We start from the raw sequence: 17,810 nt of genomic DNA, 5'->3' as shown, positions 1-17,810 counted from the left end.
GCTTTGAATGGTTTGAGCATGCTCAATGCCAATGGGATTCTTCATCTTGCTCAGAATAATCAGCTCAGAGGGCATAAATTCAAATTGAGGAAGGACGGATGTCGGATAGATGTGCGGAAATTTGCCTTTGGCCAGCGGGTGGTTGGTTGGTTGGTGGAACCGACTTCCATCACTTTTTGTTGAAGTTGATAGCCTAAACAAATTTAAGGCTCAACTGGACAGGTATTTCGAGCGAACAGATGGGTGAAATGGGAGTGGTGTGTTTTTTTTTTTTTTTTGGCTGATGCTGAATAAGCTTGCTTTCTTGCATCATATGCCTCTACTAATGCTAATGCTGTGTCCAAGCTATAACTGAAGTCTTGTATAGATGATCCTGCAGTGCTTCTTTAACCGTGTTGTGTCACCTTCTTTAACCTTCTTGTGTTGTCCTTTGATTCTCTTTGGGAATTGGATCACATCTGCACATCTCCAGTCCACGGTACCTCCCCAGGGTCTAAGGAAGCTCTCATAATTATAGCATAATATAACTGGAAAGATCCCATCCACCCCAGGTGCCTTTCATATGTTCATCTTCAACAATTTCTCCTCCACTTTGCTCTCAGTTATTACAAAATCATCTAGCTCACTTCCAGAGTTTAATACACCTCTGGCATTCCCCTCCCTGAATAACTCCTCATGTGTGAATGTAGATGCAAAATACTCAGTTTGTTAGCTACCTGAGCAGGATCATCAACAGTCTAACTATCAATATCAAGTGGACCATTCTGATTCATTCTCTTTCTTCTAGAGTTTACATAAGCAAAGAACTCTGTTGTTTTTTTTTTGCATCCTTTGTCAAAGATCTCTTGTAATTTGCCTGCCTAACCTCCTTTGTGACTTGGTTACAGACCAGCTTATATCAATCATAGGTTTCCGTGTCTCCTGTTAATTTATATGTATCCCATGCATTTTTCTTCTCTGCCACATGTCTCATTAGTTCATCTGACATCCATTTAGGCCTAAACCTTGAAAGAACGCTATTTCTTAGTTGTTGTGAAAAGCCTAGTAGCTTCCAAGATTAATTCTTTGAATGCTTCCCATTTTGAATTTGCTGTTGGTCCCACCGTATAGAATTTAAAACTGTCTCAGACCACTGTAGTCACCTTTACGAAAGCAAAAACCCTTCCCTTGACCCCTGATGGTAGTTACCTCTTTGAGTAAATCCCACTTCAGCATACTGTGATGACTGCCACCTAGTGGATCCTTTATCTGCAGATTCTTAATGCATGAAGAATCACTACTGATAATCAGATCAAGAGTATAACCTCCCTCTAGTTGCCACTGAACATACTGCTGTAGAAAATAATCATCCAATAAATCCACAAAAGCCTTGCCAGTGTGTGAGTGACCAACCCACAAATTCCAGTCAATATCTGCAAAATTAAAATCCCCCATTATAATATAATCTGATTTACTGGCCCACTCTATTTCTCTGTACAGTTGTTTATTATACTCATCAGATTCATTAGGCTTATAACACACTCCTACTCTCAATTTTGCTTTCCCAGTGCTTATGTCACACCAAACTGACTTGACACTGCTCTGGTCACCCATGGTGACTGGCTGTACTTCCTTGGATTTTGTGTTTCCTAACTAATAGCATAATCCCCCCCTCCCTTCCTATCCTGTCTATCCTTCCTGTACACATTGTACTCCCCAAATTCCATTTCTGCATTCCTTATATCTGTGTGACACCACGTCTCTGATATCCCAACATCTGCCTTTGATGTTTTGACAAACACCTCAAATTCATCAAATTTATTTACCACACTTCTAGCATTTGTGTGCAAGCAAGTATACATGTGGCTGTTCCTATTCTTAGCTACCCTAACACAGCTCATGTGTTTACTTATTCCGCAGTGACTTCCAGCAGTCTCTGAAATCCTCTGCACCTCGTTTTCCAGGCTGCTGCTCATTCCAGTAGAAGCAGTGCAAGACTCACTTTCGACTCTGCCTGTGGCTACTGTTAATCTATTAGTCCATGTATCCCCCACAAGCTAGCAGTTTTCCAACCCACCTAACACTGTCTCGATAGTATCAGCAAATATTCTTACACCCTTTTGTATTTAAGTGTATCTATCCTATTCCTGTAGGAGCAGTCTCGCCTGTTAACAAGTACACACCAGGCTAAGAAAAATTCATCTTCTTGAGCCTTGCACAATCTCTCCAGGTCTGAATTGAACGACAAGGCTCTCATCATATACTCCCTCCTATCGTGTCTGGGCAGAATTGCAGACACTTTCAAATTCAGCCCTAACTCATGGCTTTTTTTTCAACATTGACCTGTACTTTAGTTAAACTTAATGTTTAACTAATATCATTTATCACTTTCGTAAGACTCTGTTTCTGTCCCATCGTTGTCTCAGGGATTATTTCAGCTGTCTGTGTGATTTATACAGTAACAGTTTGTATGGGTTGTGCCATCATTGTATCCATTTTGGTAAAATTCGTTTAACAAGCCTGATTTTACTTTTTGATCTTACTTTGTTCTATGTTCACTGTACTTGATTTTTCAGGGTAAATGGATTTGGTTGATTACAGGATATGAAGTTTGAAGGTTAGTGACAGACACCATGCAAGCATCTGATTTTCAGCCTGAGTGATCAGTGACTTTGAAAATAAAAAAAAAGTTAAAAACTTTATATTTTTATTCTTTTATTATTATTCTTAATCAGAAGTTCAGAAATATCTAGCACATGTTAAATAGTGATTACCTATTGATATCAAAACAGCAAAAAAGCATGTGTATTAAATGGCTCACAGCTGAATTCATTTATGATCTGTGCATACAATGAACTGATTATGAATCTTTTGAAGTCCAAATAGTGCTCTGAATCAAAAAACTATTATATTTGGCAAATACTAATTAACTCAATGTATGACATGTTTAAATATTTTGTTATAAAATCACTTTGTCAAGTGTAGCAGTATTTCAAGCTTGAAAATTTGTTAGCAGAAAGTATTTAATTTTGAAGCCTATGATTAAGATCTTGTGCTATGACAAAGCTTCTCTTTGGATATGGAACCATAGCTACATGTTTCTTTATCCCATATGCTCTTCTTTAATGGTCTGTTATATATATGGACATTTGCATATCTACAAATCATCTTTATTTACAGAAAAACTAATAATGTGTTCTGAAACCTTTAGCTTTTATGACAGTTTCTGGTCTCTGTGGAACACTCCAACAGTTTTTTGTAAATGTTCTCTTGATATTTTCTGTCATTTGGCCTTCAAAGTGACGACCAGTTCAGTGCTGTTTTTTAGGCAGTTGCTACACACATACACCTGATGATCTATTTCACCCCAAAGGTTCTTTGTAGGATTGAGGTCAGGGCTGTGGGCTGGCCAGTCCAATTTTTTGACGCTCATGTCCTCAGAGGAGCAGTATGACATGGAGCACTGTCCTGCTGATATACATGTGAGCCTTCCCCGACATGCTGCTACAACATAGATAACACATTATTATCCAAGACATCTAAAAAGACCTCAGAATTAATGGTTTTGTCCAACACAACCAATGATCACAGTCTAAACCATGTAAAACTGCCTTAGACCATTACTCTGCCTCCATCAAACTTCATAGTCAGAATGACAGTCTGGCATGTAGCTTTCTGCAGGCATTGCCACACCGAGGCACAACTGTAAGAATGGTGGGCTATGTACCATGACCATTCACTCCAATGCGTAGCTTTCCAGTGCTCAGTAGTCCAATAACAGTGGACATTACTCTGGGCGATTAGTGGCTTTTAGATGACTGCACAACCATATTAATCCATATCATGCAGCTTGCTGTAAAAGTGCTGACATGTGTCCCAATCATCTTACTGAGGACCTGTATGTTGTATGCTGGGACAATGTAAATTTGAATTCTGAGCAGGGATTCTTTGCAGGGGTGTCTTGCCATGCTCTGTCAGCGTCAGAGGTTTTCCATGTCATTTTATGATGGTTTCAGCACTAGTGTTCCATTTGCAGGTCACATCACCAGTTATAGACCTAAAGATCCTCAAAACCATTGAAATGTCATGTACAGGTTGGTTACTCGTGTGGCACTTTATTATCATTCCATACTGAAAGTCTGTTAATTCCATCACTTGTATCTTGCATTCACAATTGTATTACTATCTCTTCAAATGCTATGAGCATTCGCCTCTTGATTAGACCGGGGTTTGAGCCCATGACCACCAAATACGGAGGATGTGGAAAGGTCAGAGAATGACCACTGCATATCCCCGGAGCAATATGGCCTTAGTTACTAATGCTCCTAAAAACCAAATAACAAATAAACAACAAGCTATGAGCATATTTATAGTTGTCTGGCACATTGTGCTTGAGTAGGATGTGACTGTCAACAGAGGGGTGTCAATCTTAATGCAAATTACAGTTCTGGAGTACATGTAATCAGCCATCCAGCTGTCACTTAGCATAAGCATATTGAAACTACATGAATTATCCAACTGCGATGGTGCAGTGCTTCTCAGAATCATGCCTATGTGTTGTGCACACTTTATACCCTCTTGGCCCCTCTCGTGAAGGTGAATGACCTCATACATAACTGCTATTAGTTATATTCCAAGAAGGCCATATTAATCTAGAGGAGTTTATAATTACAACAGTAACTGTTACTGATTTAATGCACATTTTATTAATCCTCACAGTGTATAATCAAACATGTAACATTTACACTTTTCATGATAAAAACTAAGTTAGTTATACATGAGTAGTTAGGATTATCTTGATGTATTAGTAGAAGGTGACTCACTGGTTAAGTGTACTTTACCTTGATATAACTAGCTTAACAGAATTGAATTTTAATTTTATTCAATATATTGTTATTTTGTGTAATTTCAATATAACTTTTAAGTGGAACATTTTTAGAGGTAACTCATCAGTGCTGTACTTTGATATCTTTTTAACTAAATTTTTATTTAAAGATAAATTTTGTTTCATCTAGAAAAGGTAAACATATGTTGCAGAATGTTATGACTGATTGGGAGAATTGTCGGTGGTAATTCACCCTGGATTACAGCCTTTTTTTGCTTGTACTAAGTGTTGCACGTATTTACAGCTTTCACTAGCTAATGGTGATTCACTTACATGTACTAGATGTAGGGAGTGAAAAGGTGTGAAATTAGAACCTGTATTGTTAGATGTGATTGAATCTGAGAAAATGACTCAATTCCTGGGGCAAAATCAAATTAGGGACTCAACACAGACCCAGGTGTTGAATTCTATATTACATGATGCTTTCTGAGCCTAGCTCAGGGCTTATCCAGTGCAGAATGCTTTACTTCTGCAGGAGGTGGTCTTATTGGGAGATCCATTTGGAAATCAGAAATATGTCCTTGTGATAAGGACAGATGGAACAGAACCAGAGTATGTAAGGCATTAAGGGAAACTTGTAATTTGGAGTGGGGGTAAAGAATTGTAGGAATAATACAGGTTATGCCATGGGCCAAAATTACATTTACACCCTCCCAAAGAGTACGTCCACAACCTGTAATTACCTTATGTATTGAAATAGGCATAAAATTACCAGCAGTCACATACTACAAGGAAAATCATGTTTAAGCAGCTATAAGGGCTGGATCAGGGTTGTAAAAAGCAATAAAATATAAAATTTTATTTGCTATATAGCAATGCTAGAAATATTATAAACACACTCTGTGACATTGAAATTGCAGCATCCAGAAGGAATGATGAAGATATATATACAAATGCTTAAAATAAAGAACCAATCAGGGAGAAGTTTCAGCTGATATAAAAACAAATGTAGGGATCATGAAGTTCAAAGCAATGTGCATGTGACAGTTAGCAGGCTTCTGTCTTGCAGAAACTGACTTCAAAGTGTAAGGAGATTGTAGAGAATGCTGAGACCTCACATTTGAGACTGATATCAGCAACTCAATGACTTTGACAGAGGGCAGATTTTTGGCCTTTGAGAGTCTGGATGGTCGCTTTGTCATGTAGTGGAATGTGTGGGTCGTGACAATATCACAGTGCATAGATGTTGGTAACAGTGACTGTGGAAAGGTCTGACTGCTCGTTGAATGGGTAGTGGAGCATGACAGAAGACTATAGAATGGGAGATTGCCTTATCCATTGAGAGGTTAACGTTGTACCTACAACCACACTGGCTACCATCCAACGAGCTGTGACATCAGCTGGCTGTCACCCATCAAACCATTGCACTCTGGCAGAAGGACTGTCATACATACCAGCCATTGTGTCAATTACCTGACTGCTGTCCATTTTCAACAGCATTTGGAATGGTGCCATGCACAGGTCTCCTGGGATACAGAATAGTGTCAAGTGTTCTTCAGCAGTGAATCCCTCTTCTGTTTGAGACCCAGTGATCACTGTATATAGTGGCAGTGTGGTGAATACAATGGTCCTAGAGTCAATGTTGAACACTATACTGCATGCCCTGCTGGTGTTATGGTGTGGGGGAGTGATCAGTTTTGATAGTCAGTTGTCATTGGTGTTCATCAATGGCAATCTGACTGCTCATCCCATGTGACTAAGATGCTGGAACCTGTTGTTCTTTCCTTTCTTACTGGGGTGCCTGACACTATATTTCAGCAGGACAATGCGCAAACACATACTGAAGTATGTGTATTTGCATTGTCCAGTATGAAGTTTGCATATGAAGTTTCCTCTGAGTATCTTTGTGGTGTGGATGTGCTGTCTTGGCCAGCTGGGTCCTCTGATTTCCCTCCCATCAAGCATATATTGGCCAGCTGGGTCCTCTGATTTCTCCCCCATCAAGCATATATTGGCCATGACTGGACCACCATCTAGAGAAATCCACAGCCAGCACAGACCAAGGACATTCTGTGGGACCAGGTGCAAGAGGCTTCATGGAAAAACCACAGGAGGCTACTCGATACTGAGATGCTTAGCTCATGTATCTGTAACCATGGTGAATTTACATCATATTGATTTATCCATTGTAAGCTTCATTTTGTGTCATTAAATGTTTACTTGCATTAGCAACATCTGAAAATTTTATTGTGTATTCCTTAACACATTGGTTATTGTTACTCTGAGTATTCTCTCTGTATTTTTGTTCCTTCAGGTTGCTGCAATTTCAATGTCACAGAGTGTAAATTAAATGAATTTCAGCTTTTTATTAGGTCCACCACTGCCGATGTAGTTGAGTTGACATGTGACATACTGTCATTTAGAAACGGGATGAAGAATTTCATTATGGTGATTTTAATTTTCAGGAGAGATATGGAAGATTTAATGGTGGTGGTGGTGGGGGGGAATTCCTTTTATCAAAAGCTCCCTGAAAATGACTGGACTGTTCCCAGAGTCAAATCTAATTCAGGTGGGTGTTGAGTCTGTATTGCATGAGAGAACTTACAATAGAGGGAAGAGGAGAATAGAGATTTGTTACAGGGCAAATGATTCTGAGGAATATGACAATCTCTTTAGGCAACTTGAATAGGCAAGCATGTGTAATTGCTCATTATGGGTGACTTCACTCTAGCTTTTATAGACTGACAATATCTTCTGGATTATTGTTATTTATTCCAGCATATCAGAAAGAGTGGTGTGGGCTTATATCCTCAACCTGGTTCTCACTGAGAATCCAAAATTACTGTCCAACTCAAACTCGGAGAACCAACTTTTCTTCTTCCTCATTTATTCCTTCAACTCACATTTTCTGGGAAAGTCTCCCTTGACATGTATTTTTTGAAAATTACAATCTACAGAAATTTTAGTCTGATGTCAATAAGTATCTTCTTTCATCTTCTCAACCTTCAACCCATGCATCGTACTAAGTACTGTAGGTTCTAATATCTTTTGTGTTTTCATAAAAAAAAAAGAAAGAAAAAAAAAAAGCTGCATCAAGAACCAACAGTGGGTGACCACAGTATCACACAGTGCAAAAGTTCTGCAAGAGAAGGATGCTAAAATGAATGCCAAGTGAGTTTAGGGTTTAATTTAGCAAAATAAAAAAGCATGGGATAATTCCATGGATACAAAAAAAAGAACAGTGTGAGTGAATCAAATAGGCCACTTACTTGATCAAAGTGGAAGAATCCTGGAAAGCTCAGCAGAAGCAGAAAACAAGTTGTATAGGTACTTTGCAATGCTAGAGTGGCATTGAGTCAGAATGCAAAAGAATTAGTGGTATAATGATCTCAGAGAAAAGTTGAATTGCTGTTTCTATTAGAAAAGCTATCGAAACTGAGGAAAGGTAAGGCCTCAGGGGGGGGGTGATATACTTTCTGCCATATTAAAAAAGGACTCGTGGTATATCAGCCCACTGAGAATGTTATCGAAATTATCATTAGATTCCAGGATGATCCTCTTCAGACTGCAGAAGCATTATTTCCACAATCCACCGAGAGAAATGCAAAAGAGGTAATGGGCAACTATAGACCAGTGAATTTAACTTTGAATCATTAACAATATCATTCCTAGGAATGGTATTGTTAATGGATCACAGCATGGGTTTGTGAAGATGGAGTCTTATCTAACCAGTCTGGTTAATTATTATAACACAGTCATAAAATAATTGGATGCAATAAACAACTTTTGACATTATCTACCTTGACTTCATTGAAGCTTTAGACATGGACCCTCATGAAAGGCAATTATATAAACTTAATTTGTGCATGTTGGAATTACTGATAAGGCCCTTTGTTAGATCAGGGGCTAGCTAAAAGCTAGTGACAGAGGTAGTCATAAATGGACTGTTTTCAGGGTGGACTAGTGTAGAAAGTGGAGTTCTTCAGGCATCAGTTTTGGGGTTCCATCTTGTTTCTAATCTTTCTTAATGATATTGATAATGGAATACAGAAGTTGGTATTAGTAGTGGAAAATGATGCAAGAAAGCAAGCTTATACAGTATCATCCAAAAAATAAAAAAACGTTCCATGTCGCCTGGTCCATTCCATCTAACAGTTTGTCTAGTTCTTTCTTGAATTTATTCAGACTACATACCTATACAAGTTATCAAAGTTTGCTGATAAGTTAAAAGCAGGAAGGACAATTAATGACCAAAACCGGACCATTTTGCATCAGACAGTTGCAGATATGAGCTGAAAAATGGCAACTGAAGTTTAATGTTTCTAAACAATCAGGTACAATACAAAATGTACCATGCAGCGTAGACAGGTGGCTAGGAAGGCACTGGTGGCTTATCTTTGATTTATAGACTCTTTTTAAGTAGGGAAAAGGATGTAATTGTCCCTTTGTATAAGATGATGGTGAGACTGTATTTGAAATATTGTATTCAGGTCTGGAAGCTGTAGCTGAAGATGGATTTAAAGCCTATTATAGAAAAAAGAAAACTAAACATATCACAAAACTAATGCTATGATTAGGATTTTAATAGGCACGGTGCAATTTTGCTATGTGAGTACCAAGATACCCTAATAATTAAAATAAAATAAAAAGACAAAGCAACACCCACCCTCAGCAGTGCAACTCTATTTTTTCTGTTTCTGAACACAGGAAAAATAATAACGAACAAACTGAACTCAAAATCATAACATATGCAATAGCCACTGCTCACCATAATGCAAATGTAACAAATGAAATGCAAATTCAAACATTGAGCCAGCCTTTTGAGAAGTCTAAACCAAATGCAAATAAACATTGAAAACTAAATTATAATAAAAACGAAATTATAATTAAAGTAAACTAGATGACAGAAGTTGAAATATGAAGAAGGCAAGGGGTGGTTATGAGCATTCAAACTGAGGAGGAAAGAGTGGTACACTTAAAAGTGGGGGAGTGTTGCTTTGTGTTTATTTTTTAATTTTATGGCTTAATGTTTTTTGATTATTAGTTTACCTTGATATCCAGGTAGTAGTTTTTCATCTTGCAGTATAATGCTAATTATAGCATTCATTTTCCACGTTAGCTTTGCAGTATATTTAAAGTCTGAATTTAATGGTATATATTAGTATTATGTATTTATTTTCTATTTGATATATTTATTTGTTAAATTTAGTGGTACAGTATATTTAAAGTCTATAAATAGTCTTGGTGACTATAATCACATTTGTCTTGGTAAAGGACAAAGTATCTGGAGAGAGTTCATCGAGGGCATCCAGATTGATAACATGCCCACAAATCTCATGAAGTTTATCTTCAAGCAACATGTTGAAAATCATTGGAATATATTTACCTGCCAAGGTAATTCACGTATGAGTAAAACTTATACATGAATTTTCATCTATGAGCATTCGTTCTCTATATTCCTTCCATATATTCATTCATTTTCTTCTCTTTTGTATTCATGTCTGAGTAAAACTTATACATGAATATTAAAGAGAAGAGAATGAATGAGATAAGCCCCTTATTTGGTCAAAGTGGAAAAATCCTAGAAAGCATAGCAGAAGTGGTAGACAAGCTAAATAGGTACTGTGCAATGATGTTTACAGCAGAAAGACCATTTTAACCACAGCAGAACAGTGACAAAGAGTCAAACTGCTGTAAAATAAGTGAAAGAACAATCTCAGAGAAGTGTCTACTAGAAAAGTTACTAAAATTGAATAAAGGTAAGGCTCCAGGGGGTGGACAGTGCACATCCTTGTTTTAATAAAAGGAGCTTCATGGGAGTGCATCAGTCTATTGAAGATGTTAATGATACCATTATATTCCAGGACAATCATCCTTGGACTGGAGAAATGCTAATGTTTTCTTATTCCACAAATGTGGTGCAATAAAGGTGATAGACAACTATAAACTAGTGAGTTTGTTCTTTGTGAACTGGAACAGTACAGTGATGATGCTGTTATTTGGTTTTTAGGAGCATTAGCAACTAAAGCCATATTGCTCCGGGGATATGCGGTGGTCATTCTCTGACCTTTCTGCATCCTCTGTATTTGGTGGTCACGGGCTCAAACCCCAGTCTAATCAAGAAGCGTGTGCTACACACTGCCACTCCTGCCCACCTGGCTACGGAGGCGCCCACAGTGATGATGCTTCCTGGTGATCTGCTGTTCACTTATATTAATACAATCTTGAATTGTGCACTCACAACACTACCTGGGAGGTTCTCTGTTCAAGATTCTGCTATATATTACAATATTTACCAGTCTTGTATTTTATTTAGATGTATAAAATGAAATGTATAATATATTGCAAAAAGTCTTTATGCCGTGGAGAAAAATGAATTTCATTTTTGAATTCAGCATACAGAATTTACTAAAAAAAATCAGTATATAATTAATTAATCACATGGTAATGGTGATTAATTGATTATATACTGATTGATAGATAAGCATAGGAGCAGAAGAATCCTTTTTGTGAGATATAAGACAAGACTGAGTTTTAGAAGGATTGAAATCAACTAAGTTGTCATTGCCCCACTGGAGAATTACCTGGAGATAGGCATTTAAGGAATTGGTAGCAGATTTTAGAGAAGTTGAAGCTGATTGAGCAGGGCAAGGTTTCTCAAAATGGAAAGTGAAATGCAATGTGCTATCATCGGCAAAACTATGGATAGGATTTCCAGTCAATGGAAAAAGGTCATTAATATACAAGAGGAAAAGAATGGGGAAAAGAAATGAGCCTTTGGGGACACCGGCATTAGTGGAGAAGTTAGAAGACAGAGAGCCATCTACCATCACCCTCAGTGAGCAATCAGAGAGAAAACTGGATAACCAATTACAAAAAACAGTTGGCAAACCATAAGATGAAAGCTTGTTTAGAAGACCTTTATGCCAAACATGATCGAAAGCCTTTGAGATGTCAAGAGAAACTGCTTGTGTTTCACCGAACTTTTCCAATATGGCAATGTGATTTACAAAATTATGGCAATGTGATTTACATAAAGTTGTTATTTTAATTACACATTTCTTATTTGTTAAGGTTTAGTCTTGAATTAGTTAGCAAACATCAGATAAAAATTAAATTTTAAGTTTTAAATAATTTTACATTAGTTATTAATTTAAAATTTCTAAAGGTTTAGAAAGGAATTAAAGATTTACTCGATTAATGGAAAAATTATAGAATATAGACAAAGATGGAAAGAACATGTAGAAAGAATGGAAGATAATAGATTCCCTAAATTAGCTTATACATATAGAGCAAAAGGAAAAAGAGAGAAAGGAAGACCAAAGAAAAGATGGGCAGACCTCTTTGAGATGGAACAGGCGGATCGCCTAATCCATGAAGGAAGATAAGATAAGATTAATTTAGTTAATAAGATTAATAATTAAAATTAAATAAATTAACATTAAATAAATGAACAATTGTAAATACTTATCTTGTAATGCTGTCATTATGATACTCAGCTTCACATACCAAGACAGTGGCTTACAATTCTTTATATTTATATACAGTTCTTTCATAGATGACAACTTAGAAAACAGTTGTGCACTTCCTTTCTTCCTTAGGGCATGTTTTTAATGTTCTGTACTCTGAAACTAAGAATGTTTTGAATTAAAACTGCGGTTAAGATCTCCTGGGGTTAATCATAGGTTAGTTTATCACTGAGGGTGAAGATATTTATAATGAGAATAGAGATTTGGATGTTGTAGAATTAGATATCTGTTTGGTGGCTGATCTTTGTGAGTGTCTTAATTATGTGGGTAGGTTCAAGGTTACGTTAAAAGGGGGTAGGAGTTCTTTTTTTGAGATATACTTATTGTGGTCCTTATTTTTGTTTTTTATCTGCTCTAATACTCTGCTTTTCAAAATATGTATGTGGTTATTGTCCATCTGCATACCATTGTTTCAGTTAATATTGTTGGTTATACCAATAATGAAGGATTTTTTGTATAGTCTGCATTTTCTGTACCTGTCAGTAGTTAGGACCGAGGTGTTCTTGAAATCCCCTTGGTGATCCTTGCACCAGGCACAGCAAGCTGGATCTGATTTTATTATTTGGCCATGGGCTGTATCATATTTATGTTCTTTAATTATTTTGAATAATTTTCTACCCGTTTGTCCAATATGTGATTTTTGGCAATCTTTGCATTATAAATTGTATACTGGCTGTTTGGTGAAAAGAGTCTCTGTCAGGGGTGAAATGGGGGAGGGGATTTTTGCCATAATTTTAAATGATTGATAAAAATGAGTTTTTATTTCTTCTGTTCCATTTTAACAGTCTCTGCACTCCACTAAATAATTTCTTTTATTTCAAAAGGATGTATGCTGCACATTTTGGAAAATGCTAAGTTAACTGATTTTCCTAGATAACAGTTACACACGACACTCAATCTCATCCATAATGGTAAAACAGCAGATGTGAAAACTGTTTGAGTTTTAAAACACAAATGGTAAATAGTTATTAAATAATTTACACAGACAATTATTTTCTCTTTTATTGCTTTTAAGTGTATGCAACTACAGTAAACTATCAATTTTCCGGGGATAGATGGTAAAAAACAAATCCCAGTAATCGATTTCCCGGTTAATCCAAAAATACAGAAGCCCCGACATGCGTAAGAGATATGTTCTGGGACTTCTTACTTCGTCGAGTTTTACGTAACTCGGGAATGATTAGTAACATATTGCTACTATATTATTATTGACAAATTTGAATTCAGCACGATACTTGTTAATGTTTGACCATTTTCATGCATTCTTATTAGTTTAATTTTCTGATCCAAATCGATTGCTTTCCTTTTGTTGGTAGATTTACAAGTACCGCTGTCACTTATTCTCTTAGTCGGCACCATGATAACATTAAATTTTCTGTAAAGAACTTCACAGGGTTAAGGTGGAAACTCACTATTATCACACTGCGTGAGCTCACATTTTACTAAAGCACATTTCTGGAGGTCAATAAAAAATAATAAAAACAATTTAGCATTTTCCGTGTTATTGGGCTTTTCTGTTAGCGCAATCTATTATAAATGGGTAGTAAACTCGATCTTATTACATTTGCGATGATACCAATAGCTGGAATTCAGTTGGTTTTTACGTTATTATGGTGAAGTGTGTGTCCCCTCACTGAAATCTTCAGTCATATAAAAAAACCAATAAATAATTGTAAGAATCTTCTCTTCATTTCTATTTTTTTGTTGTTACTCCAATCTCACTTGTGCGTACCGTGATCGTCGTTATTGATTGCTTATTACTATTATTATTTTTTTTTTTTTTGTTGTTGTTGTTGTTATTGTTTTAAATTTTACAATCCTAAAAAAAAATTGAGTGAAAACAAATTTACTTAAATCCGTTGTTGCGATTTACGGATTACTGATTTACGTAAATCAGAAACGATTTGCGTACTGATTTACGTAAATCAGTAAGTCGGGGACTTACTGTATCGGAAAATGTTCAGCAACCTACGTAAAAAATATGACGATAGAAAAAACTTACTACATACTACTCGTGTAAGGCACACTATAGCGAGTGTAGCTTATTATTATTATTAGCCATAAAGCCTGAGGCTTATGCTGCACCAGCCAAAAAAAAAAAAAAAGTAGTAAAAGGGAATGGAATCACCAAGAAAGAGAAGAATGATGATATCCAGCTCAGGACCCTGCCAAGCCCATACTCACTAGATGTGAACCCCTGGGGTATTTATGCGCCATTAAACACCCATAACACACACACACTACTCGTGTGTCCAATACGATGCTTCCCTTTATTTTTTGCGATGTCGATTTTAAATCTAATAGCTTCCCTTTATTTTTTACAAGGCTGCGTATGGTTTGGTCATCAACATTATAATGGTTCATTAGAGATTTAACGAATGCACCGTTTTCAAACTTTTAGATAATTTCAAGACTGTTTAACTGAAAGCACAACTCTTTTGCGTTTACTCATCATTTTTGCAATTTCTAAACAAAAAAAATATATATTTACTATAAAAAAAATTTCGACATCCCTGACATAAATAACAAAACAAAATTTGTCTTTTTGCGGTGCAACGGAACACAACAATCGATGCGATGCACTAAAACAAACTAAACATTTGTTCTCTCTTTTTTTTTTTTTTTGAGCAACGGGTTTTAAGTTGTCCCAATTATGACTTATAACACCACTTCTTGTCGCTTATTTACGACTTGCAAAATATCTGTTTATACCTATTCTAGTTATTACTTGAATTTTATGATTTCTGGTTGGTTTTATTTTTTTATTTTAATAATTTGGAGTCTTGAAGTGTCCCGGTTAACCCGATCCCGGTAAATCGAGAGTCTGCTGTATATTCAAATATCAGTCTAACTGTTTTGCATCATGTATATATGTTTGAACAGGAGTAGATGTCATTATGTGCGGTGACACATGCATGTGCCACCACATAGATTCACCAGAAAATTTTGAAAGTGTAGTATGAGTAGTACCTATGCAAGATAGGCACATTAAACTGTCCTTGGGTATCAAAGCAATAGTCTGCCATAGTATTTTACACTTAAATATACTATAATGAATTAAATTTTATGCAATTATCTTCATACTTCTCAAACAAATTAGACACATTATCTGTAAACAAGAAGTGGGAAATGCACAAAAGATAACCATTCAGTTCAAGAGGGGAAATAAAAGTTACAAAGGTTTGGAAAATGCTGAGGCAATTTATATATATGGTTCTTGAATGTATTTCAACAAAAGGCATGAGCAGGTAAAATTTCTTCATTTGCTACTTCAGAAATTGGTATTATGATAACAAAAACAGTTTAACAACTGACATTAATAGTCAAATAGTTGCCTAATGGATCCCTACCAAAAATGGGAAAGTTCTCTCTTTAATGCTTTCTTGTCCTTTGAATTTGTTATGAATCAGTACATAATTAATTACATGTAACACATTTGTTTTCTGCAATTCTAGTGATAAAAGGCATAAACATGATATTGCTTGTAATCCTAACTAAGAGCTCAAATATTAGCTTTCTTTGTGGGTATTTAAAATTCTTCAAGTAAATAAACCTATATAGGCTTTACTTGAAGTAAATTAAATCTAGCCACAGTTACTCTGACTGACATCCCCTAATCCCACCTACCCCAGTACGCAATCTAATCCACATGTATTGCCAAAAAATGTAAGTAAATAGGATCAAATGAATGAATATAATAAATACAATTTATTTAGGGGCTTAACCATACAAATCATTTAAAGAAAAATGCAGAAAAATAACCATTTAGTGTAAGATTATAGCCAACATCTTAAACAAAATCAGCTAATTTATTATCTGTATTTTGTCTGTCTGCAGTTAATTTCATTATTCTTCTGATTGACGGACTTATAATTTTATATGACTGATGATTTTCAGTGTTAATGATGATTACTCTTGAACAGTGTTCTAAAACTGCTGATTCCCGATGATTGTGAAAGTGCTAGGACTAATTCAGGTTTATTCACAATAGTGAATAAACTCTTTGTATATTTTAAAATGATGGAATATCATATGGAGGCCCCTCACAAATGATTCCTTACCATGTTTCATCTTGTTCCTCCAATGGAACAAAATCCAATTTTACCAAGGATTTCATTAACTTTATAGCGATTTGATCCTTGGTATATGTTGATTATAATCCAGAATTTTTAACCTTTGTACCAAATAGCTCAAATTATCCTAGCATGAGGGATGTTTCTTCCGTTGACTTGATGACTGCACTTTCAAAATTGACCTAAAATATTTTTGACAAGCGATCAGCAAGAACAGTGGAGATAGGTAAAGTGTTGGAGACTATAATATCGATTTTCCTATTAAGAGAAGTTCACACCTTGGTAAGGAGATATGAGACTAAAGTGAGTGGGGAGAGTGCAGATTAAAGGAAATTACAATTTGTGGGATTCATGAAATAAATGAGATTTAATAGAAATAAAACTGAAAGGATGGGGAGGGTTGGGATTGTTCCTGGAAGAACTACTCTAAGCTAGAAATTATAATAAAAATAAAAAACACTCAATAATACCTGATAATATTTTTTGGTACCGGTTATGGTTTAGGGCTAGTGTACTGGTAGTAAGGTAAGTGGGATTAAGGCAACAAAGCAAAACAAATTAAAATAGATATGTTAGAATGCACTTATTTTATAAGAGGAAAATCTTCATAATTAGTATGCAAAAGTACTTAACATTTTTAAGTAAGATAGTTCAATCAAAAATATTACATCATCAGCTGATTTGTTTTTATTCTGTCATTTCCAGGAGAAAACTTTGAACAGTAATTCTTTAATCAAAAAGAAATAGATTTTGTATATAAGCAATGTGGGCAAGACAAAAAATGGTCCAAGTAGAAGCTATTCACTATCAGGTAAAGAAATTTTTCTCTCTGAAAATTATTCGTAAAACATAAATATACAGCTTTTATGGTGTTAAACATTGTAGAATTACTGAATCTGCTGTTAAAAGACTGGAATTTTCACTTTGATTATGCACAACTTTTTCCACATAATATAATATTTTTCATATAAAGGCTTTATGCCGTTGTATGAAAAAAATAATATTTAAAAGCATTATGTGAAATGTGCACTCTTAGCAGAAACTGAATGTAATTTTTATATTTTGTTTGGGAAATTTATTTACATTATTTTGGTGGTGGGGAAACAAAACAATTACTTATGTCAAATGTATGTTACTTATAAGTTATATGTAACCTATAAGTTACATATGTTATGCTAAACAATTACATATGTTAATTATGTTACTTCTGTCAGTTGAGTAATCTAATTTTATAAACTATCTAAAAATAGCCCCATGGGATGTAAAGAACATAGCTATTGTTTTGCATGGAACACGAGGTCAGTTTAATTAGTGCCATGAGATGTTGTTATTATTTGTTATTTGATTTTTAGGAGCATTAGCAACTAAGGCCATATTGCTCAGGGGATATGTGGTGGTCATTCC

General features: G+C 35.6%; 1 protein-coding gene across 5 annotated transcripts in view; it reads left to right on the top strand.

Annotated features, from left to right (window-relative positions):
* LOC150086684 (uncharacterized) overlaps positions 1–17,810 on the top strand; it is a 71,973-nt gene that overhangs the window by 28,160 nt on the left and 26,003 nt on the right. For 4 of the 5 annotated variants that reach the window (XM_090371526.1, XM_090371528.1, XM_090371527.1 and 1 more), the window contains exon 3: positions 17,112–17,217. The exons of the other annotated variant lie outside the window; for it this stretch is intronic. The gene's annotated coding sequence lies outside the window, so the exon portion shown is untranslated. The remainder of the gene's footprint in view (positions 1–17,111; positions 17,218–17,810) is intronic. 5 annotated transcript variants of the gene reach the window in all.

This window comes from Mastigoproctus giganteus, chromosome 4 (genome assembly GCF_048544385.1).
Source record: "Mastigoproctus giganteus isolate SK-2022 chromosome 4, ASM4854438v1, whole genome shotgun sequence".
Classification (NCBI taxonomy): domain Eukaryota; kingdom Metazoa; phylum Arthropoda; class Arachnida; order Uropygi; family Thelyphonidae; genus Mastigoproctus; species Mastigoproctus giganteus.
Note: the sequence above shows the minus strand (reverse complement) of the source record. Positions and strands in the feature narration are given on the sequence as shown.